This window comes from Protopterus annectens, chromosome 2.part0 (assembly GCF_019279795.1).
Source record: "Protopterus annectens isolate FY-2018-M chromosome 2.part0, PAN1.0, whole genome shotgun sequence".
NCBI classification, from domain to species: Eukaryota; Metazoa; Chordata; order Ceratodontiformes; family Protopteridae; genus Protopterus; species Protopterus annectens.
In genome coordinates this window covers 230,984,466-231,009,103 of record NC_056728.1, presented here as the reverse complement: position 1 = coordinate 231,009,103, position 24,638 = coordinate 230,984,466, and the positions used below count along the sequence as shown (strand labels likewise).

At 43.2% G+C, this 24,638-nt stretch overlaps 1 protein-coding gene and 1 non-coding gene across 2 annotated transcripts in view; both read right to left on the bottom strand.

The window, feature by feature from the left end:
• LOC122793033 (cyclin-dependent kinase 2-like) overlaps nt 1-24,638 on the bottom strand; it is a 956,998-nt gene that overhangs the window by 464,676 nt on the left and 467,684 nt on the right. The gene's annotated exons all lie outside the window — the stretch shown is intronic.
• Nucleotides 4,377-4,540, bottom strand: LOC122793807. Its single transcript, XR_006363544.1, has one exon. It is a non-coding gene; the product is annotated as a U1 spliceosomal RNA (small nuclear RNA).

Here is a 24,638-nt window from a genome sequence, read left to right as displayed (position 1 = left end):
AGCATTTTCAAAATGTGGAGTGCTTTTGAGTAACCTGATGTAATAAGAAAGCTAATAAGAAGCTACAATCTTTTCCTTCATTTTCAAAAAAATGGAAGAAAGACATGCTTTATATATGACCAGCCAGGATGCTCTGCTCAGCAGCTCTTCCTAGAGATGTAGACAGCATCTGAACACAAAGGGGCCCCTCTAAGTTGTTGAAAGAGTACCCCAGTTATCATAATGACATTCCAATACCCCAAATGAAATACTAGACTGATGGAGCCAAGCTTGCACACGTATTTAGGCTAAGGTCATATTTGAGGCTGTTAACAGCTAATGCTTCACAGTGGGGGAGAGTCTGCCTGCACTAATCTAGTGAAGTGGGTGTGCATACATGCATACGATTCAGTTATTTTGCTCTTTACTATGGGAGGGATAGATCATTTGGTATAGGTAATGTTCGGCTGCCGTGAAGAAAAATGTAAAAAGAAAATGGATTTCACACAAAATCTTAATAACCGGACTGGTGAAAACACATCAAGCTCGGGAAAAGAAAGAATGGACCATCGATCCTGTCTGTGAGAAAACAAAAAGAAAGCAAAAAAGAAGGCAATAGGAAATCAAGCCCTGATTTGAGACAAAAAGACAAAAAAGAAATGCATTAGGAGACAAAGATGTGTGTTGTAAATAAGAATAAATTATCTTCTCTTGCTGAGATAGGAGCTTGTGGAATTCTATGTACAATGTTCACTAGAAATAATAGCTTGTGAACCTAACTTCAGGAGAGTGCACAAACGCAGTACTGTCATAAGCTATACAGTTGAGTTTCTCACATTTGGAGAAAATCACAATAGTCAACCCAAAACAGACCTCCCAACCATCCCAAATTACTCGGTTTTTACCGAGTTTTGGGGTCCCAATAATGGGGTGCCATGATTCCCCGAGTGGCACCCCTTCATTTCCGATTTTGCAATCTATTTTTTAGATTCCGCACTTTTGGAGCTGACGTCATCACGTGCGTGATGACATCAGCTCTGTCAGCCTGTCGGAATTAAACTTAGATGCGTGTGATGCGCATCTGTTTGAATGCTGAAACTGTTTGAATACTGTCAGGTGGGCTGTTCGGGCAGAACGGAGCTCATTTAGAAGGCTGAAATGGTTTGAATACTGGAGTTTACGGGCTTCTTAGTGAGCCGGTTCGGGCATATTGGATTTTAAAACTGCAGAGGAAGCGAGCAGAGCTATTAGATTGTACAACTGCTGCAGAAGAAGCTGGCGACCTTAAGGTACCTAAGGAGTGTCAAAAGTGAAAAACACCATACTTTCTACTATGTTTCTGCCTGCCGTGTCTTTTTGATGGACATAACATAAACAGAAACATCCTTGACTAACACTGTCTTCTCTTGCAGGACAACTTAATTCTACCTCTATCGGAAATATGTACAGTAAATACAAACCATACAGAAATGAAAGCAATGTTGTTACTCATTTACCACTTCTGTTGCAGACTTTTGTCATGTTCAGTTTTTAGCTATGTTTTACTGCATTGTATTTTACTGTATTGTACTTTTTCATTACTTCTCCTTCTTGTACTATACTACATTTCTTTCATTTTATATTATTGTGCCTTAAATACAGATAATGCCTCATAGTTCCAGCCTGTTATAGGCAGTAATCTAGCTGCACATGTAAACAATGCCACACAGTTCCAGCCTGTTACAGGCATTAATACACCTGTGAATGTAGATAATGCCAGTCTCATTGAATTTTTTTCACTTAACCACAGTGTGTGTGAGAGAGAGTAGGTGTGTGCCTTTCCTTATGCTTAAATGACCTCTTTCTTTTTAATGCACTGATAAAAACTGACAAATTATTTTCAGACCAAGATATAAATATACCTTCAGCATATTTTGTAGCTATATTCCCATATTCTAAAGCCAGTTTCCTAACACCTACTGTAAAATCTCCTGCCACATGATCTATAATATCAAATAAAATTATATAACATTAACAAGAAGAAATGTCTAATGCTATATGCATAGGTTTTACTTAATTTTTTCCATGTTTACTGAACCAGTTTTTGGAATAAAATACCAGTCTTTATATTCCAAATCTTGTTTTTGTGTTCTCATTGTGGCAATTCCAAAATGCATTAGTTGGTGCTATAGTACTTTTCTCTGTGGTCTACAGCTGTAACAGTTGTGTTTTTTTTTTTTTTAAATGAGATAGCACTGGCATGGGCAACCCAAGAATGTTCTGTGGTAATAAGCATTGTAACAAATCTGTACCTCCCTGACTGAAGCTATATGTAAGGGCCCTAGTCCTCTAGTGAAGTTGTGACATTTTGTATTGCATTTTTGTAGTAAAAGAAAAGGACACAAAAGATAAAAAGTGCATCATTTAAGTGTTTCCTAAATAGCCAGGTAATGGAACATTGGAATGGCAGCAGTGGGACTCTGGTACTATATTTTGGTTCTGTTCTTCTGTTTGTGTTGAAAGTTGGTATCCCACAATTCCATTGGAGTGGGCGGGGTTGTGTAATTATGTATGCAAATTTTACGTTAATCTGCGTACAGATTTGTACCTATTTTTCATGGGCCTTGTCCAGATTTTTGATGTTTCCAGGTTGAGAGGTATGACCCAAAAGTATCATCTACTGGAAGGAAATCTTGGTGGAAAACCACATGCTTCATTGTGGTATTCCATCTACCAGATAAAGCTATCTCAGGTTGCTGAGAACAGCAGCTCCAGTGTTGTAAATCTCATTATCTGGGTGCTGAATTTTTTTGCAATGGTGTATGTGGTTAGTAGCAAATCCAGCAAAACCTAGTGAAGAAGGTGTGCACATGCACATGCGATAAATTCATTTTTCACTTTACTATGGGAGGGACGGATCATCTGGCATAGGTAGGGTTCCGCCACAGTGAAGAAAACTGTAAAACGGAAATGGCTTTCACACGAAAACATCAGCGGCACCAGTGGAAACATGCTAAGTTCAGGAAAGAAGTAAAGAATGAAGAGAGGACTGTTGATCCTGTCTGCAAGAAAGCAAGAGAAACAAAGTAAGGAAAGATGAAAAAAGGAAGGAAGGAAAAAGAAATGCATGGCTTGTTTCAAGAAAGAAAACAAATACATTTGGAGAAAAAGTAAGCGTTATACATAAGTGCAATTGATTGGCTGTTACTGAGCTAACAGCTTGTGAAATGAACACTGGTGTTTCAGCTAAGCATACTAGTTAAAAAAGAACAAAACTACACAACTAAGTTTTCCACACTTGGGGAAACCACAGATCAACCAAATGAAAATGAGCAATGGAAGAATTTCATTGTAGGAAAACCACCTTCTTAATTGCATTCTTCCTACCATGTACACATACCATAAATTGTTGAGAACCAGTAGCTTTGGTGTTGTAAATTTTACTATTTGTGCTGCGAGTTGTTTCTGCAGTGGTGTATATGACAAGTAGCAAGCCTGGGTTTGAACACAAATATGAGCTCTGTTTCCTTACTGAAGCAACAAGAAAAAGTCTGAGAAAAATTCAGCATCTGCAATAATATCCCATAATGATTTGCCCACATAAATTTGACATTAGGTTTTGACTTCTCTGCTTTCTGTTAGAAGACAGGACTAGTGTTGTCAAAATGTGGAGTGCTTTTGAATAACCTGATGTAATAATAAGTAATCAAGTAAGAAGCTATAATCTTTTCCTGCATCTTTTAAAAACTGAACAAAATACATGCTTTACTGTTCATGGAATGCTTGAGCTGCTAGGATGCTCTGCTCAAAAGCTCTTCCCAGACATACAGACATAATATGAACACAAAAGAGGCCCTCTAAGTTATTTAAAGGGTACCCCCACTTGCCTTAATGACATCTCGGAACCCAAATGAAATAGATGAATGACTGAGCTTAGCATGTACACATCGGTAGGCCGAGGTCATATTTAAGGCTGGTAACCCGTGATGCTTCTTAGCTGGGTATGTATGATACAGTCACTTTGCAGTTTACTAAGACAGGGATAAATTATTTGGCATATGTAAGCTTAGGCCGCACTGAACAAAAATGTTCAAAAAAATGGCTTTCACACAAAAGCTTAATAATTACACTAGTGGAAACATACTGAGTTCGGGAAAGAAGGAAGAACGGACTGATGATTCTGGTTGTGAGAAAAAGAAAGAAAGCACGGGAAACAGAGAAGAACTAAGTAAAAAAAATAGAAAAAGGAAGGAGAAAGGAATGCATGATCTGTCTGACAAAGAGAAAAAAGAAGTGCATTTGGAGAAAAAGGTTAAGTGCTGTAAATAAGGGTAAATGACTGGCTGTTGCTGAGTTAGGGCTTGTAGAACTGTACTAAACAAGCAAAAAAAATGTCTGTTTTTTTGTCAGTTTAAATAAACAAGACTTTGTGAACACAGTCACCCACTACAATAAATTATGTAGTTGAGTTTACCATATTTGGAAATATTACTGTCATCAACCAAAGTATTTATGCAATGGAAAAAGCTCATGCTGGGAAAACCAACATTTTAACAGAGCATTCTCCCAGCAAGATAAATATAACTTTGGTTGCTGAGAGCCGGCAGCTCCAGTGTTGTAAATCTCATTACTTGCTTGGCGAGTTATTTTTGCAATATTGTACGTGTTTAGTAGTAAACTTGGGTTAGTATCTAAATATTGTCTCTGCATCCTTATTGGAAAAACAAGGAACAGACTGGGGAAAATTCTGGATCTGTAATAGTAACCCATAATGCTTTTCCCACATAAATTTTGAATTAGGTTTTGACTTGTCTCCTTGCTAACAGAAGAAATAGACTAGTGTTTTTAAAATGCGTAGCCGTTTTGTGTAACCTGATGTAATTATAAGCTAGTAAGAAGCTACAATCTTTCCTTGTGTCTTTAAAAGAATAGATAAAAAACATGCTTTCCTGTTCACAGAATGCTTCAGCAGCAGGGATGCTCTGCTCAGCAGCTCTTCACAGACATACAGACAAGATTTGAAAACAAAGAAGCCTCTTAAGTTGTTGAAACCAAACCCATGTTTTCATTAATGAAATTCCGATATCCCAAATGAAATACAAGCTTGGACACGTTGGTAGGCCGAGGTTGTATCTGACACTGGTAACATCTTATGCTTCTTAGTAGGGAGTGGTCTGCAAGCACAATTTTAGTGAGGTGGATGTGCATGCACATGTAAAAGAGGAAAATCCCAGGATGCAAAAAACTCCCTTACCAGCCTCAGTAAGAAACTGAGATCCCTCATAAAATCCTACAAAACTAGTTATGAAAATAAAATTGCCAAAGATTCCAAAGACAACCACAAGGCATTCTATAACTATGTCAAGAATCTAAATGGCAATGCTCAGATCTGCTCTGAGCTAAAACAGAATGGCATTAAATATACGGATTCCAAGGATATTGCCAATATCCTGGCAGATCGATTCAGTGCCAACTTCACCCCCCCTCTCACCCCTTAAATGGCCCATCTCAATACCAGACGATTGCCAAATTCCAGTAATAATGGCCATACAGGTAAAAAACGCACTCTCCAAAGCTAAGAATACAGCATCCATGGGACCAGATGACATCCCGGGCTGTGTACTACATGAACTACAATATGAACTGGCACCTTACCTAAGTGTCAAGTTTAATCATAGCCTCACCTCAGGTTTCGTGCCCACTGAGTGGCGCAGAGCTACAGTTATCCCACTCCACAAGGGGGGATCCACCTTGGATCCCGGAAACTATCGTCCCATCAGTCTGACGAGCCTCATCTGCAAGGCCATGGAACATATTATCATGGAATTTAAAAACAAAGGCACTGGCTATCTTCAAACACTGGACCCCACCCTGTTTGGGTTCGTGAAGGGCCGATCTTGTCTCCTGAACCTGACTGACTTCTTCGAATCAGTCTCCAGAGCCATGGACAAGGGTAAGGTGGTTCACACAGCCTATCTAGACCTTGCCAAAGCCTTTGACACCATCCCCCACTCTGGAATCATAGATAAACTTACTAAGCTGGGCACTAATACCTACGTCACCCAATGGGTTTCTAAATGGCTTACTGATAGAACCCACACTGTAAAAGTAGCAGACTCCAAATTCAGCTCCAGACAAGTGGGGTACCTCAGGGTTCAGTCCTGGGGCCGCTCTTGTTTGGCATCTATTTCTCTGAAGTACAGGCCAACACTAAGGGACTCTGGCTAACAAAGTTCGCAGATGACTGCAAACTGGGAGCCATTATTGAATCCCCAAATGATGTGGATACTCTACAAAAAAGCCTTACAGAAATGGATGCTTGGTGCCAGAGCCATGGGCTCAAGCTCAATGCCAAGAAATGTATAGTTATCCCCTTTGGGAAAAAACATGTAGCCGTGAATTACCATATAGGTGGCAGTACACTAAACACCAAAAGTGTGATAAGAGACTTAGGGACACAGGTGGACAATGGTCTCACTTTCGATAACCACATTGCCACAACAGTCAGGAAATCCTTCTATGTGGCACACCTCATCACTAAAAGCTTTTCATCCAGAAAAAAGGAGGTCATTGTCCCACTGTACTCATCCCTCATTAGACCCACTGTACAATACAACACCCCGTTTGGTATGTACCTCTCAAGACATCTGCAACAACTGGAAAGGCTGCAGAAATACCTCACTAAAAGAATCACAGGCCTAAAGCAGATGCCCTACGCTAACCGCCTTAAAAAACTCCAGCTATACTCTGTCGCATATCGTTTACTCAGAGGCAATCTCTGCTTAACATACAAGGCCATGTCAAACCCAGAGCTGTTGGACATGCTACACTTAAAGAAATCCCAATCTCTCAGAGCCACACGCTCCAGGGATCTAAACCTTGTCATCACAATAAACAAAACATGCTGGAGGGATAGGTTCCTGACCCAGAGACTCCCCAGACTCTGGAATAGATTTCCCATACATGTCAAGCAGAGTGCCTCTTTGGCCCTCTTCAAAAGGAACCTTGACGATTGGATGGGAGAAAGGAAATTCACCCCTGGGATTACGTCAGTCGCCCTGCTAGACAGGGGTCCAGGGAAGTAAATAGTGTGGGAAGAAATAGCCAGGGAATTGTTATGGCTAGGCTTGTATAGGCCCTAGGACTGATAGCCTAGTACCAACCTATGAACTTATGAACCTATAAGAATGACGGAGCCAAGCTTGGACACATTGATAGGCAGAAGTTGTAGCTGATGCTGGTAACATCTTATGCTTCTTAGTAGGGAGTGGTCAGCAAGCACTATTTTAGTGAGGTGGATGTGCATGCACATGCATGAGAGAGTCATTGTGCACCTTACTAGGAGAGGGATAGGTCATTGGGCACAGGCAAGGTTCAGCCAACATGAAGAAAAATGTAAAAAGGAAATACCTTTCATATGAAAACCTAATAGGCACATCAAAGAACACATGCTGAGTAAGGGAAAGAAAAAAGGACGGTCAATCCTGTCTGTGAGAAAAAAAGAAAGTAAAAGAAGCAAAGAAAGGAAGCAAGAAAAAGAGAGAAAAAAGAAGGAAGGAGAAAGGAATCCAGGGTCTCCTTCAAGAAAGAAAGAGAAAAAAAGAAGTGCGTTTGTAGAAATAGGCAAGTGTTGTAAGTGTAAATGATAGTCTGCTGCTGAGTTAGGAGCTTATAGAATTGCATCTACAATATTGGTTAGAAGTACTGGTTTGTGAGATAAGCAAGTCAGAAATAAAAAAGCACAGTTATTTTTCTGTTAGTTTAATGTTGGGGACAACACCAACACATTCTAACTATTATAAATCATACAGGCGAGGTTCCCACATTTGGAGAACCCACTAAGGTCAAACTAACATACGACAGCCTCAATCTGATAAAAACATTTTCTTGATTGCTATATTCTCTCTACCAATTAAGTTTGCCTTAGGTTACTGAGAACCAACAGCACCAGTGTTGTAAACCTTATTACCTGGGAGCAGAGTTGTTTTTGCAATGGTTTTATGTGGGTAGTAGCAATCTTGGGTTTGAACACAAAAATCGACTCCGTATCATTATTGGTGCAACAACAAAATCTCTGAGGAAGATTTGCCATCTGCAGTAATATCCCATAATACTTTTAATACGTACATTTTGCATTACATTTTGACTTGTCACCTTTCTGTTAGAAGAGAGAGAGTCTAGTGTTTGCAAAATGTGGAGTGCTTTTGAATAACCTGATGTAATTATAAGCAAGCTAGTAAGCACATATAATCTTTTCCTGCATATTTAAAAAGACTGACAAAAAGAAGTTATGTACTCACCATACCGTTCCATCTGTGTTGTCCATTTTCATTCTTCCTCAACTGCTGGTTCGAATCTGAAGCTTGGATCTGACTCGGCCGTTACTAAAGCTTGTGGTAACCAAAAAGCTCTCAATCTTCTCCTTTAGCCATAATGCATCAATCCTACTATACCTGAGATCTTGTCTGCTGATTTTACCAGAAGTGATATCAATAAGCATATATATATATATATATATATATATATATATATATATATATACACACACACACACACACACACATATACATACACACATATACAAACGTACTTGAAAATGTATATATCCTACTATATCTGGAGCTCAATTATAAAGAACAATGGTGTCCTTACAACATCTAGTTCTTACAGAAGTTTCTTGAAATAAGGTTACGGGGATGGTGGGCAGGGGAACGTTACGATGAGTACATAATTTCTTTATCTGATGTTGTCAATTTTAATTCTATCCTCAACTGTTGGGACAGAGTCCAGCTACCTAGAAACCCTGGGCAGACTCTAAGGAAGGATATTCCTGCGCACAGTTGAGCCAAAATCTGCTCTGCTCCTCGAAACCAGATCTAGTATGTAATGACTGATAAAAGTAATAGAATTCACTCAAGTTGCCGCTGCACATGCCATCCATGGAAGCTTTGGATAGAAAGACTGAGGAAGTTGCCATGGACCTAGTTGAATGGGTCCTCACAGGTTTTAGTAAGGTTAGACCTGCCTGTTACAGATAAACGAAATACAATCTGTTAGCCATCTGGCTAGAGTTACTTTTACCACTGGCTTTCCAAATTTCAAATCTGCAAAAGAAATAAGAAGTTATGTACTCACCATAACATTCCATCTGAGTAGGTATCTTCATTTGTCAGCAACCTGTGGGATACGGATCCGATCTCGGATCCGAGCCGGCAACTTCTATCACAGCATAGATCTGAGCTCCTAGCTCCTCCCCCTTACCCATAATCCCCTACCTGCCCTAACTGACCTCAGATCAAGTTTGCCCCATAGCACAACAGATAAAATGTGTCCCAATGAGAACATATGCTAATAACACAAGAGCGATCAAATCGGTCAGGGGGAAGGAGGGGGGGATGGTTGCAGACAAATGAAGATACCTACTCAGATGGAATGTTATGGTGAGTACATAACTTCTTAATCTGAAGTAGGAACTTCATTTGTCAGCAACCTGTGGGACAGAGTCCCCAGCTACCCAAGTCTTGGGTGGCCTTCATGGAAGGATATTCCGGAGCACCGCAGAGCCAAAGGACGCTCTACCTCGGGAAACAACATCTATTTTATAATGGCTGATAAAGGTGTGAGATGAAGCCCAAGTGGCTGTGGAACAAATGTCATCCAGTGGAACCCTAGCTTGAAAGGCCGCAGAAGTGGCAACAGCCCTAGTAGAATGAGCATGGACTCCTTGAGGTGCAGGCCTCCCCGAACTCTGATATGCTAAAAGAATACAACTCGAGATCCATCTAGAGAGAGAAACCTTAGAAACTGATTTTCCGAAATTACTTTTGGCAAAGGAGATAAACAACTGATCGGATTGCCTATGACCAGCAGTTCTTTGGATATAAAAACGTAATTGTCTGTGTACGTCCAAGGAATGTAGCTTGTACTCTCCTTTGTTATGAAAGATGGGGAAAAACACTGGGAGATTGATGGATTGATTGATGTTCGCTTCTGAAGCTACCTTAGGTAGAAAGGACGGGTTGATTCTGAGGTAAACCCTATCCGGGTGAAAAACCAGATATGGTGGTTTGACACAAAGGGCTTGCAATTCCGATACCCTTTTGGCTGAAGTTATGGCCACCAAAAAGGCTGTCTTCCAAGAGAGAAATTTGAGATCAACCGTGGCCGGTTCGAATGGGGACCAGTCAAGGCCTGCAAGACTAAGGATAAATCCCATGGAGGTACCACCTCTTTAACTGGAGGCCTAAGGAGGAAGGTACCCTTGAGGAAGGTCTTACACAGTTTGGAAGTGATAAGAGGACCAGACTCTTGCCCCGCATGGTAGTATGAGATTGCTGCCAGTTGTACCTTGACTGTGGAAGAACTAGCCCCCTGGTGAAAGAGAGAGGTTAGAAAATCTAGAATCGATGATATCGGGGCTGTAAAAGGGTCTAAATGACGGTGTTCTGCCCAAATGGTGAAGCATTTCCACTTACTCCGATAAACCTTCCTGGTGGAAGGCTTGTGAGCTGCTACAAGAATGGCTTTGACTGGTGATGAGATCCCGGGAGTCCTTATGAGGAGTGGAACTGGAGCAACCAAGCCGTCAGCTTGAGGTTGACCAGGTTCGGAGTCGGAAGACCGAGAGGATGAGAGATGAGATCCGGAATGGGATCCAGAATCCATGGTGGATACACTAGGTGAGACCATAGGTAAGGGAACCACGTCTGACGAGGCCAGAATGGGGCAATGAGGATCATTTTGCTCCCCAGCTGCCTGGCTTTCTGTAACAATTTCAACATCAGGGGTAGAGGAGGGTAAGCATAAAGCAGACTGGGAGGCCAAGCATGAACTAGAGAGTCTCTCGGGGACTTCCCCGGAGGGGGGATCAGAGCGAAGTAATCGTTGCATTTCGTGTTTGAAGGAGAGGCAAAAAGATCGCAACCAGGTCACCCCCATCAGGCAAATACTTGCTCTGCGACTCGGTGGTTGAGAGACCACTCGTAAGGAGTCAGGATAGTACAACTGAGCCTGTCCGCTAGAATGTTGGACCGTCCCAGAATGTGCATTGCTATGAGAAAGCGGTTGGTGGAAATCGCCCATTCCCACACTCTCATGGCCTCGCGGCAAAGGGGGTAAGACCTGGTTCCCCCCTGTTTGTTGATGTACCAGACTACCGACATGTTGTCTGTCTGTACCGCAATTGTCCCTACCGGAAGAGAGTTGTGTAGTGCCTGCAACGTCAAAAGCACCGCTCTCATCTCTAGGACGTTGATATGCAAAGAGGTCTCTACGTCGTTCCATGTGCCTTGGACTGTTCTGCCTGAAAAATTCCCCCTCCACCCCAGGCGAGAAGCGTCCGTGGTCACTGTGTCGACTGGTGGAGGTAGTGAGAAGGGACGTCCCGTGTGGAGGTTGGGAGACTGGAGCCACCACAGGAGCGATTTTCTGCAAACCTTGCTTAAGGAAATGGGGTGAGACAGAGGGTTGCAAGACAGGGACCATTGTACCTGGAGGGTCCACTGTAGAACCCTCATGTTCAACCGGGCCAATGGCAGCAGAGGGATTGCAGCCGCCATAGATCCTAGGGCCCTCAGAATCAATTCCGCCTAAGGAGTTTGCAGTTGAAGAATGGCCTGCACGTGTAACATCAGGTTCCGAAGCCGATCTGGAGTCAAGAACGCAAGCATCTGTCTGGAATCCAGTCTTGCCCCTGTAAAATCCAGCATCTGTGTAGGGATGAGGGAGGATTTGGTAATGTTGATGGTTAATCCTAATAGTGGAGCCAGACCGAGAAAATAGTCCCTGCCTGAACAAAGTAGATGCCTTGTTGGGGCTGTGAGGAGCCAGTTGTCCAGGTATGGAAAGACCTGAATTCCCTGGAGTCTCAGGTGGGCTGCTACTACCGCTAGGACCTTGGTGAACACCCTGGGGGCTGAGGTGAGACCGAAGGGGAGGACCCTGAATTGAAAGTGACTGGCTCCCAGCCGGAAGCGGAAGAACCTCCTGGAACGCCTGTCCACTAGAACATAATAGTACGCATCCTTGAGGTCTATAGAGCACATCCAGTCGTCCTCCCGCAATAAGGGGAGGACGGATTGCAACGTGACCATTCGGAACTTTTCTTTGGGTACCGCCAGGTTTAGGAGAGAGAGGTCGAGGATGGACCTCAAATCCCCCGTCTTTTTTGGCACCAGAAAGAACCTTGAGTAAAACCCTGATCCGACTTGATCTGGGGGGACAGGCTGGATGGCTCTTTTTTGTAGAAGCTGCTGAATTTCTGCAGCGGCCGCCTTCTTTTGACTGGGTGGGACGTCGGGAAGGCTTCTGATTCTGGGGTTGACTATGAAGGGAATTTGATAACCTCTGGATATAATATGAAGCACCCAGTGATCTGTTGTTATGGACTCCCATTTTGCCAGGTGCTTTGAAAAACGCCCCCCGACTGCCTCCAGAGTGGGGCAGTCGGGAAACCCCTCAGGGGTTCTGCGTGGGCCTCTCAGAGAAAGGTTCTCTGGACCCAAAATTCCTCGGACCCCCTCTGCCTCTGGGGCGGCGTCCTCCCTGTCCTCCTCTGCCACGAGAGGACTGGTTGTCCTGAGCAGACTGAGATTGATGCGATTTTCGGAACCACATCTTCTTCTGACCCTTTTGGTTCTTGGAAAAGGACCTCTGGGGCGCAGAGAAGCGGACTCCGACGGCAGACAAGGTCTTCCCGTCTTTCTCGCTCTGGACAAGAGTGTCGCGAACAATTTTGCCGTACAGTGCAGAACCATCAAAAGGGGCATTCGTGAATGACGCCTTAAAGGGTTCCGAGAAGTCACAGTGACGGAGCCAGGACTGTCTCCTCATGACAAGCCCGATTCTGCCTGCTCTAGCGGCTCCCTCTGTAGCATGAGACAATAGCCGCAAAGAGGTATTAGAGATAGAGCGGAGGGTGGCCATTCGGGAAGAGTAAAAATCCTCGTCTCCCTCAGACATGGACCCCGGGGAGGAAGCAGCGTATTCCTTAATTAGATCCCGCTGCATCCGAATAACGTGTGCCATGTAGTTCAAGGCCCTCATAGAGAAAGTCGCTGAACTGAAGGCCCGCTTCCCAAGACGGTCCATCGCGCGAGACTCCTTGCTCGGAGGATGAACCGTGGGGCTCTCCTGAGCCAACTCTTTCTTGGTGGCTGCAGCCACCAACATGGCATCCACAGGTGGACCTCTGCTCCAATGTGATCTCTCTGCAGGGGGGCTCAAAATTTTGTCTGGGCGCTTGGGAATCGGCTCTATGGTGTCCGGTTCCTTCCAAGCCCTAGAGGATATGAGATCCACCAGGGGGTCGGGTGGAGGGGACACCCAAGAGGTAGATGGTCCTGCCTCAAATGCCTCAAGGAATACGGACTCGTCAGAGGAAGCCTTGGGGGCAGACCACCCACCCCTGATTTTGGGCATTTCCATGATGTCTCCAAAGGAGACATCCTCGGGGGGTGATCTAGGGGAGCCTTCCCCTTCATCCAAGTCCGTATCTTCTGTGAGACGCTCAGGGGAGTCCATGTGCCTCCTTTTGCACTTTGCCTTGTGGGGCATCTCCTCGGGGGGGGGCTGTCCGAGGAGTCCTCACGGGCTGTATCCTGTTCCACTGAACTCCTAAAGGTGCTGAGGCAGGCTGCCCCGAGGGCCGGGTGAGGGGAGCCAGGACCAGATGAGAAGGAGTGCGGGAGGGAGCCGAAGTCAGGACCGGAGGCCTGGAAGCACTCGACAGTGCCCTCTCCACCGCAGCGAAAGCCGAGGGGGAGCCGCTCTCAGACGGATCCGAGATCCGACTCCCACTCGGATCCGAAGCGGGGATCGGACCCGGCGCCGAGAATGTCGGATCCGAAGGACCAGTGTGCTCTGACCGGGACGGAGCCGAAAGTACACCGAATCCCTCGGATCCGAAGCTCGGCCCACGGCTCCAAGAGGTCGGATCCGACAAACTCGAGGGAATAGTCGGAGCCGACGTGCCCAGCACGGTCGGCTCCGACCTACCCCCGGATCCAACGTGGCTCGGCTCCGAGCCCGGAATGCGGGTCGGAGAAGGAGCTATAGGAGCGAAAAAGGGGGTCGAGCTCCCCCCCAGAGGGGGGGAGGCAAGAGCACTCCCATCTGCATCTGGGCCTGGATGAATCTCCTCATCATCCGGTCCATATCCGCATCAGACATGCTAAAAGTGGACCTCGACGAGGCCACCAAGGCAGACCTGGAGTGTTGCCTCGATGACCTCGACGGGGACCAGATCACCTCCTCCTCGGGTCCCGGGGAGAAACAAGGGGATCGGATCCGAGGAGGAGATCGAGAAGACTTGGACGGGGAAGCCCTCTTGGCGGGCGGGGCCGATGAAGAGTCCTCGGCCCGCCGCTTAAGGTGCTTCTCCCGCCGCTTCTCTTTCCTGGCCTCCCTATCCTCCGGAGCCGAAGCGGGAGGTTGAGTCCCGGTCAGAGGAAGGGAGGCAGGAGTGACCGCTACCAGGGGGGTAGCGGGCACTGAAGGCCAAAGCAGAATCTGGGGGTAGAAGGCCCGCCAGAACTAGCTTCGACCTTCGATCCTTGAGTGCCCTGGGGTTGAACGCCACGCAAATTGCGCAACCTGAAGAGAGGTGTTCAACCCCAAGGCACCTAACGCACCGAGTGTGGCCATCAGCCGGTGAAAGCTTGTGACCACACTCGGTGCATTTCGAAAAAATTGCTTTAGGGGCCTCCGACATACTGTAGAAAAGCACACTCACTAGGGCCCCTAACACTCAGTTACACACATACGCTACAACCAGCGGGGGAGGGAGAAATATTCTTAAATTAAATCAAAAGTATGTAAGATATAAAAAGGAGTAAGGGTAAACCTACCACACACACAACCAGTCACTCAGAAAGAAGAAATACAAAACTTTTTTTTTTTTTCTCACAAAACGCAAAGAGCTCGGAACCTAGCTGTTGCTTGAAGAGCAGCAAACTAGATCTGGGGTCAGTTAGGGCAGGCAGGGGATTATGGGTAAGGGGGAGGAGCTAGGAGCTCAGATCTATGCTATGATAGAAGTTGCCGGCTCGGATCCGAGATCGGATCCGTATCCCACAGGTTGCTGACAAATGAAGTTCCTACTTCAGATCAACTGGTCAGGCTTTCTGATTTCTTTTATTCTTTGTAAATAAAAATGTAATTGTCTGTGAACATCCAACAAGTGCAACATATATTTGCCTTTATTTGCAAAGTTAGGAAAGAATACTGGCAAATTAATGGACTGATTGATATTGGATTCTGACACCATCTTGGGAAGCAAAGAAGTATTGGTTCATAATGTAACTCTATCCTTATGAAAAATCAAGTAAGGAAGCTTTGATGACAAGGTTTGAAGTTCTGAAATTCTAGCTCAGCTAATGGCAACTAGAAAGACAATTTTTTTTAAATCAGAAAGATAAGGTCACATTTAGATGCTGGTTCAAAGGAGGAATAAATTAAGGCTTGCAGTATCAAGTTCAGATCCCATGATGGAGTAGGGTCTTTATATACGGGGGTCTCAACTGAAGAGTGCCTCTCAGGAATGCTTTACAAAGTTTAGAAGAAGCCACAGAAGAATTCTCAGATCCAATATGAAAATTAGATGTTGCTAAATTAACCTAAATGGTAAAGGAGCTAGTCCCTCCATTAAAGATCAAAGCCAAAAATTCAAGGATGTTACGCACTGGAGCTGAAAAGGGGTCAATTTTTTATTTTTTGTGCCCAGGAAACAAATCTTTTCCATTTACTTGTATACAGCTTTCTTGTAGGTTTATGGGAAGATAAAAGGATACGATTGACAGCGGAACAGAGCATTGGTTGTCTGGCTATTAATGGAATTGGAGAAACCATGCTGTTAGCTTGAAGTTTGAAAAATCTGGATGAACCACGTCTGTCAGATGTGACAGGTGATATAAAATCAGATCCAGAATCCAAGGTTGGTGAAGGTGGGCCTCAGGAAGGGGAACCAAATCTGACGAGGCCAGTACAGTGCAATGAGGATGATGTTGCTCTTCAACCTGGCAGTTTTCAGCATGAATTTCAAAAGAGGGATTGGTGGGTAAGCATGGAGCAAACCAGGAGGCCAATCATTAAGTACAGGATCCCATGGTGACTCCCCCTGAGGGGGGATTAGGGCAAAATAGCTGCTGCATTTGTTGTTTAGAGGAGAATAAAAGAGAGTGCAGCATGGCTGGCCCCATCGCTGGAAAATTATTTCTGCCACTTTCCTTTTGAGGTAACAGAATGGACCTGCTCAATTTGTCTGCTATCACAGTGGATTTCCCTGGAATGTGCATTGCTATGAGAAAGTGGTTGGATAACATCGCTTACTGCCACACTCTGAGTGCTTCTCAACTCAAGGGTTATGATCTGGTCCCTCCTTGTTTGTTGATGTACCAAACTACTGACATATTGTCTGTTTGAAAAGTAATTGTCCATGAAGGGAGATGATCCTGAAAGGCCTGCAACTCTTTACATTGCATCATTTCTGGCACTGTTTTTGATTATAATATTCTAATAAAATGAGAAGAAAGCTGTGGAACCAACAAACCCCAAAAATATAGTCAAAAATAAAAAGGCGTGGTGGTGGCTGGAGAGTAAAAAAACTCACTTTTATTACAAATAAAATAAAATAAATGAATAGTTTAGGTAAGCATTTTCAAGGTGACCCTCTTCTTCAGACCTTAATAAAAACTTCTACAAACATACAGTTTAAATATAAGTGACAACCAATAAAAACACACAATCAGAATTAATGAGGCAAACCTCTTTTTTTTAGAAGAGGTTTTAAAGAGACGGCACTGTTCAGACCAGGTGAAACATAAGCTTTAAAATCAACAATCCATCTAAGCTCTATATATTCAGTTTCATTACGTAAATCTCCTTCTCTTAAGCTCTCATTAATTTTCTGTAAAACCAAGAATTTAAAGTTGTGCTGTGTACCATAATCTGATACAAATTAATGAAAATTAATGAGAGCTTAAGAGAAGGAGATTTATGTAATGAAACTGAATATATAGAGCTTAGATGGATTGTTGATTTTAAAGCTTATGTTTCACCTGGTCTGAACAGTGCCATCTCTTTAAAACCTCTAAGAAAAACAGGTTTGCCTCATTAATTCTGATTGTGTGTTTTTATTGGCTGTCACTTATATTTAAACTGTATGTTTGTAGAAATTTTTATTAAGGTTTGAAGAAGAGGGCCACTTCGAAAGCGCTTACCTAAACTATTCATTTATTTTATTGGTAATAAAAGTGAGTTTTTTTACTCTCCAGCAACCATGCCTTTTTATTTTTGATTATAATATGTCTCCTTTTTAATGCATGTTCAAACATTGTTTTTGAAACTGTATTTAGTGTTTTTACCATAATTGTTTGCTTTTGTATTTACACTGTTACATATCAAACATTAGTAATACTGTTAATATTGTTAGTATTGTTAGTTTTCTCTATTGTATGTCTGGAGCTTTTCTCCCTGGGTCTCTGCTGAAAATGGGCTTCTGGTCCAGATGGACATTACCCAGTAAACAAATGTAATTAGTAAATGAATAAATAAATAAAACTCTAAAAACAGTACTCTCATCTCCAGGACACTGATATGCAAGTTGGCCTCTTTGGGGGACCAAGTGCCTTGTACAGTTCTCTCCAGAAAGTGCCCCCTCTACCTAATCTGGGAAGCATCCATAGTCACTATGGCCGTGAGCTGAGGGAAAATGAAAAGACGGCTTTGCCGAACTTGCTCTGAATTAATCCACCACCAGAGATATCTCTTGCATGCTTTAGTGAACCTTATTTGTGTTGACATGCATTGGCCAAGAATGCATCACTGCATTCCTAGCATTCATTGAGGAATTCTCATATGAAACCTTGCCAGAGGAACTAAAATTATGGTAGCTGACATTGAACCCAAGGCTTGAAGGATCAACTGGGCTGAAACACTGGTACTGCAATTTATTCCCCTGACTTGGAATCTTATAGTCTGCACTCTTGACAGAGAAAGAGAAGCTGTCACAGTTGTTGTATTAAAAACCGCTCTAATGAATTCCAAAATCTGAGGTGGTTGTAAATGAGACATGTAATTTATGGTTATCCCCAGATGAGAACAAATCTGAAGTACCTGATCTGTCGCTCTTGTTAGTAGATGCCTGGTTGAGGCGGTAATGAGGCAGTCATCTAGATAATGGAAACACCTGGAATCCCTGCAGTCTCAAGTGAACTGCCACTACTGCTATGCATTTGATAAACACCCTGGGAGCTGTAGTGCAGCCAAAGCCCAGTGCTCTGAACTGACAGTGACTGGCTCCTAGCCAGAAGCGTAAAAACCTTCTGTTCACTTTTATGCGACAGTACGCATCTTGAAGGTCTATCAAGGGCATCCAGTCACCTTGCCCAAGAAGGGTAAAATGGACTGAACCGTAACCATCTGAAACATTGTATGACAAACAGACTTGTTCAAGTTGCTGAGGTCCAAAGGTCCAAAATGTATTTAATTTTTTGCACTAAAAAAAGTCTTAAGTAAGTTCTGGATTCTATCTAGTCAAGCAGGATTTCTTGGATGACACTTTTTTTCTAGCAGCTTTTTTGTATCTCTAGTTTTGTTTCTTTCCTCTGGGTGGAACATTGGGAATTTTTCATACAGTTGGAGGTGGAAGGGAAAAAGGAATTATATAACCTCTGAAATAATCCTCTGCACCCAAGTATCCTTTGTTATGTCTAGCCAGGCTCTCTGGTACAGGGATAGTCGATCCCTGATTGACTCCAGAGGGGGACAATCAGGCCTCCTTTCAGGAGCGCTGGTGGAGTCTATCAGAGAAAGAATCTCTGGACCCCTGATTTTGTGGGCCACCTCTGCCGGGGGGGTGGGGTGGCACTGTCCATTTAAGTTCCCCTCTGCCCCTAGGGGAACTTCCTCCACATGTGTCCTGGAAATGACCCATGGACATCTTGAACCACATCTTCGGACCACCTTGTTGATTCCCAGAAAATTATCTTTGAGGGGTCGAAAAATGTATGCCCACTGCAGAGAGGGTCCTTCCATCCTTCTCACACCTGGGTAATGTATCCTTTACTGTGGGGCCAAACACAGAACTGCTGTCAAAAGGAGCACTGATGAATAGGGTTCCTATCACGTCATCAAACTTTTACAAGTTTGAACTACATATGGTCGAGACCATATGTTCAAATTTGTAAAAGTTTGAGTGTGTGAATGGAAATCTCCATAGGCAGAGGTTTCCATTCACTTCAATGTGGTGAGATCTCGGAATTGGTATATTTAAGTAGCGGGGTGTGTGGGGGTGCAGGGGGGACTTGCCCCCCCCCCCCTGCTTACAACAGTTTATTTTGTTGTCCATTGTGTTTTTTTTAGGTAGTCGAAGTTATGTAACTTCGAACATAATAGTTCAACCATTAGGTGTTTGAAAGTACATAATTTCGACTACATGATATAGACCCTGATGAACGAGAACTTGAAGGGCTCCATGAAATCACATAAGTGCATTCAGGCATGCCTTCTACTGGATATGCCTAAACCCGCTGCCCTTGAGGCACCTTCGGCTGCATCCAAGATAAGCCTCATGGATGAATTTGAAATGGACTGGAAGGTAGCCAACTGAGAGGCCACACATGATTGGGCCTCAGCAGTAATGGCTCCTGAAAGGGATATTGAAAGTTCCTTCCTCAAATCCCTTTGCAACCTAGTAAAATGTGCCAAATAATTCAGCGACCTAACAGTAAAGGTCGCTGAAGCATAGACACACTTCCCAAATCTTTCTGTCGCTCTAGACTCCCTGTCAGAGGGATGAACAGAGGACCTTTGTTCAGCAAGTTCCTTCTTGGTGGCCGCCACCATGACATCCACGGGCAGCCCCTTACCCCAAAGTTCTTTTCCTACAGGTGGAGCTAGAATCTTATCTGGCCTCTTAGGTATTGGCTCAAATGAGTCAGGCTCCTCCCACGCCAGCCAAGAGACCAAATCAATGAGCTCACTGGTGGGCAGAGTAACACAGGAGATAGATGGACCAGCTCTGAAGGCCTCCAAAAATACTGACTCCTCTGAAGGGTTGGTGGGGGTTCAACCACTTCTCTGTTTCAGGATCTCAAGAATGTCTCCAAATGAAATGTCTTCTGGACGTGATAGTGGGGACCCTTCACCCTCGTCGAAGTCCGTACCCTCAGTGACTGATTCTTGTGGAGAGTTCAAGTGCCTCCTCTTGTACATTCTCTTCTTAGGGACTTCCTTGGTGGGATGTTCCAGAGAAAGTGTCAGAAGAGACCCTGAAACCCTGATGGGTAGCTTAGAAGTCTCGAGGCGACTCTCCTTGTGCCGTTGAATGATGAGCCTCCAACAGCAGACACATCTGGGAGCTGGATTGGAGATTCGAGGGGGTTGTATTAGTCAGTCCTGTCACAGCAGAGAATAACCTCAACCTCAAAGGAATACCACCCCAGAGAAAGAGAAGACCCCCGGCATCAAGAAGGCAGGCTTTTGAACTGTGGTCATCTCCCGCTTTCAAAGCAGTCTCTTGGAGAAGAAAGTTGGAGCCGCGCTGTCCAATGCCAAGGTCCCAAGGCACAGAGATGTCTCCGACAACTTCGGAGTTGATCCCAACTCTTCGGATCCAACAAGAAAGCTTTTGCTCCAAGAGTCCTCTGGAACCAAAGATGTTGGAATCAGGGAACTCGAGTCAGCTTCAGATCCGAAGATAGGGTTATCTTCAGATTCAAGCTAGATGGACCTGGTAGACTTGGATCCAGGGACTCTGAAGTAAACAAAGGGATCAGAGGAGGAGTCTGAGTTGGTGGAGTTACCGGCTCCTACCACTTTGAGTCAGGAGTGCCATTCATCGATAACACACCCATCTGGATCTACTCTGAGAGAAACATCCTAATCATCTGATCCACATTTTCTTCAGTCAAACTCCTGGATTAAAGAGACGAGGCCAGGGAAGGCGCCTTTGTATGCTGCCTCTCCAAAATGGGGGAAGGGGGCCTGGAAGGCACTGGATCCACAGAGGGGAATTATTGGGTCCTTGGCAAAACGATAGGATCTGGAGCAGTTAGATCTGAAGGTTTCTTGGTCAGATCCGAGGATGTAGGAGCTGTTAACCTCTTTCTTCAGATCAGAGTGGGAAAAGGTTTGAAAACTCCTCAAATCTGATTTAGACATCTTCCCAGAAGATGGAGCTGGGGATGTGGAGGGAATAGGAGACTTCGACTCCTTAGTCTTTGGTTTGGGGGAATTGAGCCCCAGTGGTAGCTTCATCGAAAGAAGGTAGTAAGCCTTTCAGAATCAACATTTTCTTTCTGTCCACAAGTCCTCTAGGATTAAAATTACAACAGACAGAACAATCCTCCCGCAGGTGTCATGGACCTATGCAATAAATGCAGAGTGTATGAGAATAAGAAACAGGCAACTTGTACCCACAATTCAAGCATTTTTTTTTAACCGGAAGGACCCTTTTCAGCCATATTAAGAATACAACAAAGCACAATATAAGAATAACAAGAGTTTTTTTTTTTTTTTTTAATTTTTAAAGAGAAAGTTAGAAAGAAAAATGTTACCAACAATGGTACTTAAGAAATACATAAGCGTGTAAAGATAGTGAAAGTGGAAAAAAGCTACCAACAATGGTAAAGAAGTGGTACTTTAATGAACAAGGGTAAGTGATAAAGTTACCAGGAAATATACTAGGAATATAAATTTTTCTTATTTTTTTGGAAGAAAAAATTTTACTTATCTGCCTAAATAACAACTAAACTTGAGAGCTACAGCTGACCATGACTTATGTGAAAACCGACAAACAAGATCTTAGGTATGTTAGGAGTTGGTGCATTATGAATAAAGGAGAAGTTTGAGAGCTTTTTGGTTACCATGAACTTTGGTAATATCGGAGTCAGACCCAAGCATCGGATCAGAACCCAACAGTTGAGGATAGAATGAAAACTGACATCAGATCATGTTTTTCTGTTCACTGAATGCTTGCTCAGCAGCTCTTCCCAGACATACAGACAAAATTTGAAAACAAAGGAGCCCCTTTAAATTGTTGGACTACCACCAGCTGCCATATTGACATCCCAATACCCCAAAGAAAACACAGGACTGACATTGCAGAGCTTGCACTCGTTGTTAGGCCAAGGTCATATGCGAGGTTGGTATCATCTGATGCTTCTTAGTGGGGGATGGGCTACAGCACTAATCTAATGAGGTGGGGGTGCATGTATGATACAGTCGTTTTGCACCTTAATAGGGCAGGGATAGATCATTTGGCACAGTTAAGGTTCGGCTGCAGTCAAGAAAAATGTAAAAAGGAAATGGCTCTCACATACTTGCATCAGTACAAATATACGTTTGGGGAAGAAAGAAAGACGGAAAAACTCTCAATCTTGCCTGCAAGCAAGAAACACAGGAAGGAAAGAGGAAGAAAGGAATGCATGGCCTGTTTCAAGAGAATAAGAGAGAAAAGAAGTGCATTTGGAGAAAAAGCTGCAAGTAAGGGTAAATGGGTGGCTGTTACTGAGTTAAGAGCTTGAGGAACTGTACACATATTTGTTAGAAATACTGGCTTAAGCAGATGTGTTTTTTTGTTAAAGTTGAGGGGACTAAGTGAATGCATTCCCCCACTACCATAAATTATGCAGATGAGTTTCCCAAGTTTCCCACATTTCTTAATGGAGGATAATCTTCCTTCTCTAATATAGTGATATGAGGGTGCACTCTCACGTATGATACAATCATTTTACACCTTACTAGGGGAGGGAGATATCATCTCGCATAGGTAAGGTTTGGCTGCAGTGAAGAAAAATGTAAAATGGAAATGGCTTTCACATAAAAAAACTTAATAGCTGCACCAGTGCAAACATGCCGAATTTGGGAAAGAAACAAAACTGTTGATCCTGTCTGCGAGATGAAAGAAAGAAAAGAAAGAAGAAAGGAAGGAAAGAGAAGGGAATGGATAGCCTGCTCCAACCGAGACAGAGAGAAAAGAAGTGCATTTGGAAGAAACAGTACGTGTTGTAAATAAGGGTAAGTGATTTAATACTAGAAAACGTGAATCAGGACACAATTAAAACTCCAAACACTGTGGTGTATGTTAAGCACTTTCTTTCGTTTAATGTCAACGAACTTCTTCAGGACAAACGGACAATGCTAATGAAACTATTTGAATACAAATACGTTAATTTACATTAATTGTTGAACCAATCATAGTTGCTTCATTCAGTACAACACCATCAATCAATTATAAAAATGTGCACAACTTAAAGGAAAACCATTTGTGCATGAGCTTTAAACTCTTACTAATGTAAAATAGTTTTGTATATATGTATAAAAAATCTAATCAATTTTCTTGTAAAAACTGATAAACTAAAATTAATAATACAATCTATCATTTAAAAGACATTTTACATTCAATGTGCCATTAAGCCCAGGAGCTTGATCAGCTTTTAGAAAAAGTTGCCATTTTAGCTCTTTAATTTCAAGGGCATTGTTGTAGTTGGTAACATAAGGTGACATCAATGAAATCCAACACAAAAAAATATAAATTTCTTGAAATCCAAACACTCCATTGCATGCTTGGCCAAAGCATTATTAACATCTTTATTTTTAATGGCCAAGCAATGTTCACAGATTCTTTTATACAATGCTCTAATGGTCTTCCCTACATAGAACTTGTGGCAAGTGGAACAAGTAGCAAGATAAACTAACCCACAGCTCTTAAAATTAAATCTAGATTTACTGGTAACCATTCTTTGAATATGAGGATAAAACACATTTTTGGAAGAATCTATGAACTTACACTGTTTACAATCATAACAAGGGTAAGTGCCCACAGGTCCTTTTAACCCTTTTCGGTTCACTAATCTCCAAAATGGACTTGACACTAACTACTTTTTTTGTAAATAAAGTTGGGATGGTCCCCTATAACTCTAACCAAATCAATGTTACCCAAAATTACCTTCCAATTGTTCACAATGGCCTGTTTGACCTTATACGAGTCTAAACTGATGGGGACAGGAAAGGCACACACATTCACTGTCAGTGGCACAACAGGTAGCACACTCCTCTTTTGTGCAGAAGACAGAAAGCTGTGAATTCAATCCTCACTACAAGTGACTGGATTGCAGACACTGCATCTACTTGAGTTGATGGCAGCACAGGTGGATGTAAGAGGTCCCATGACCCTATAAAAAATGGGTAGCTCCCCGATGCCCTGGCCAAATTTACCCAGAAGTCAAAAAACTAAGTTCTCCCCTGAAAAGATGTCAGTAGCCTAGTGGTACTAAGATGGTTAACAAACGATGGAAGGGTGGTTAACTAATGCAGCACAAGGTAAACAGTTTTAAACACTCCAGGCTGCTCTGTGTGTCAAAGTTTGAAGAAAGCTTTAATGGTTAACACGTTGACTGACTACGTCAAAGCCCATTTTTGTCTGGTCTGATGTAAAATACCTAATGAAAATTCCACCTGTATGGGTATGCTTTTAGCATGCAAGCAAAAAGATGTGGCGATGTGAAGAAAACATTTGATCGTAGGAGGAAGATAAAAGGATATAGTCAGAATTCCACAAGAAACAGGTGAACAAAGATATGGGTAGCATAAACTAAATAAAGTTAATTTATAATAGTGTGGGATTAGGAGTGTAAGGGATGTGCAGAAAAACCCTGTGGGAGGAATAAACAAAATTAATG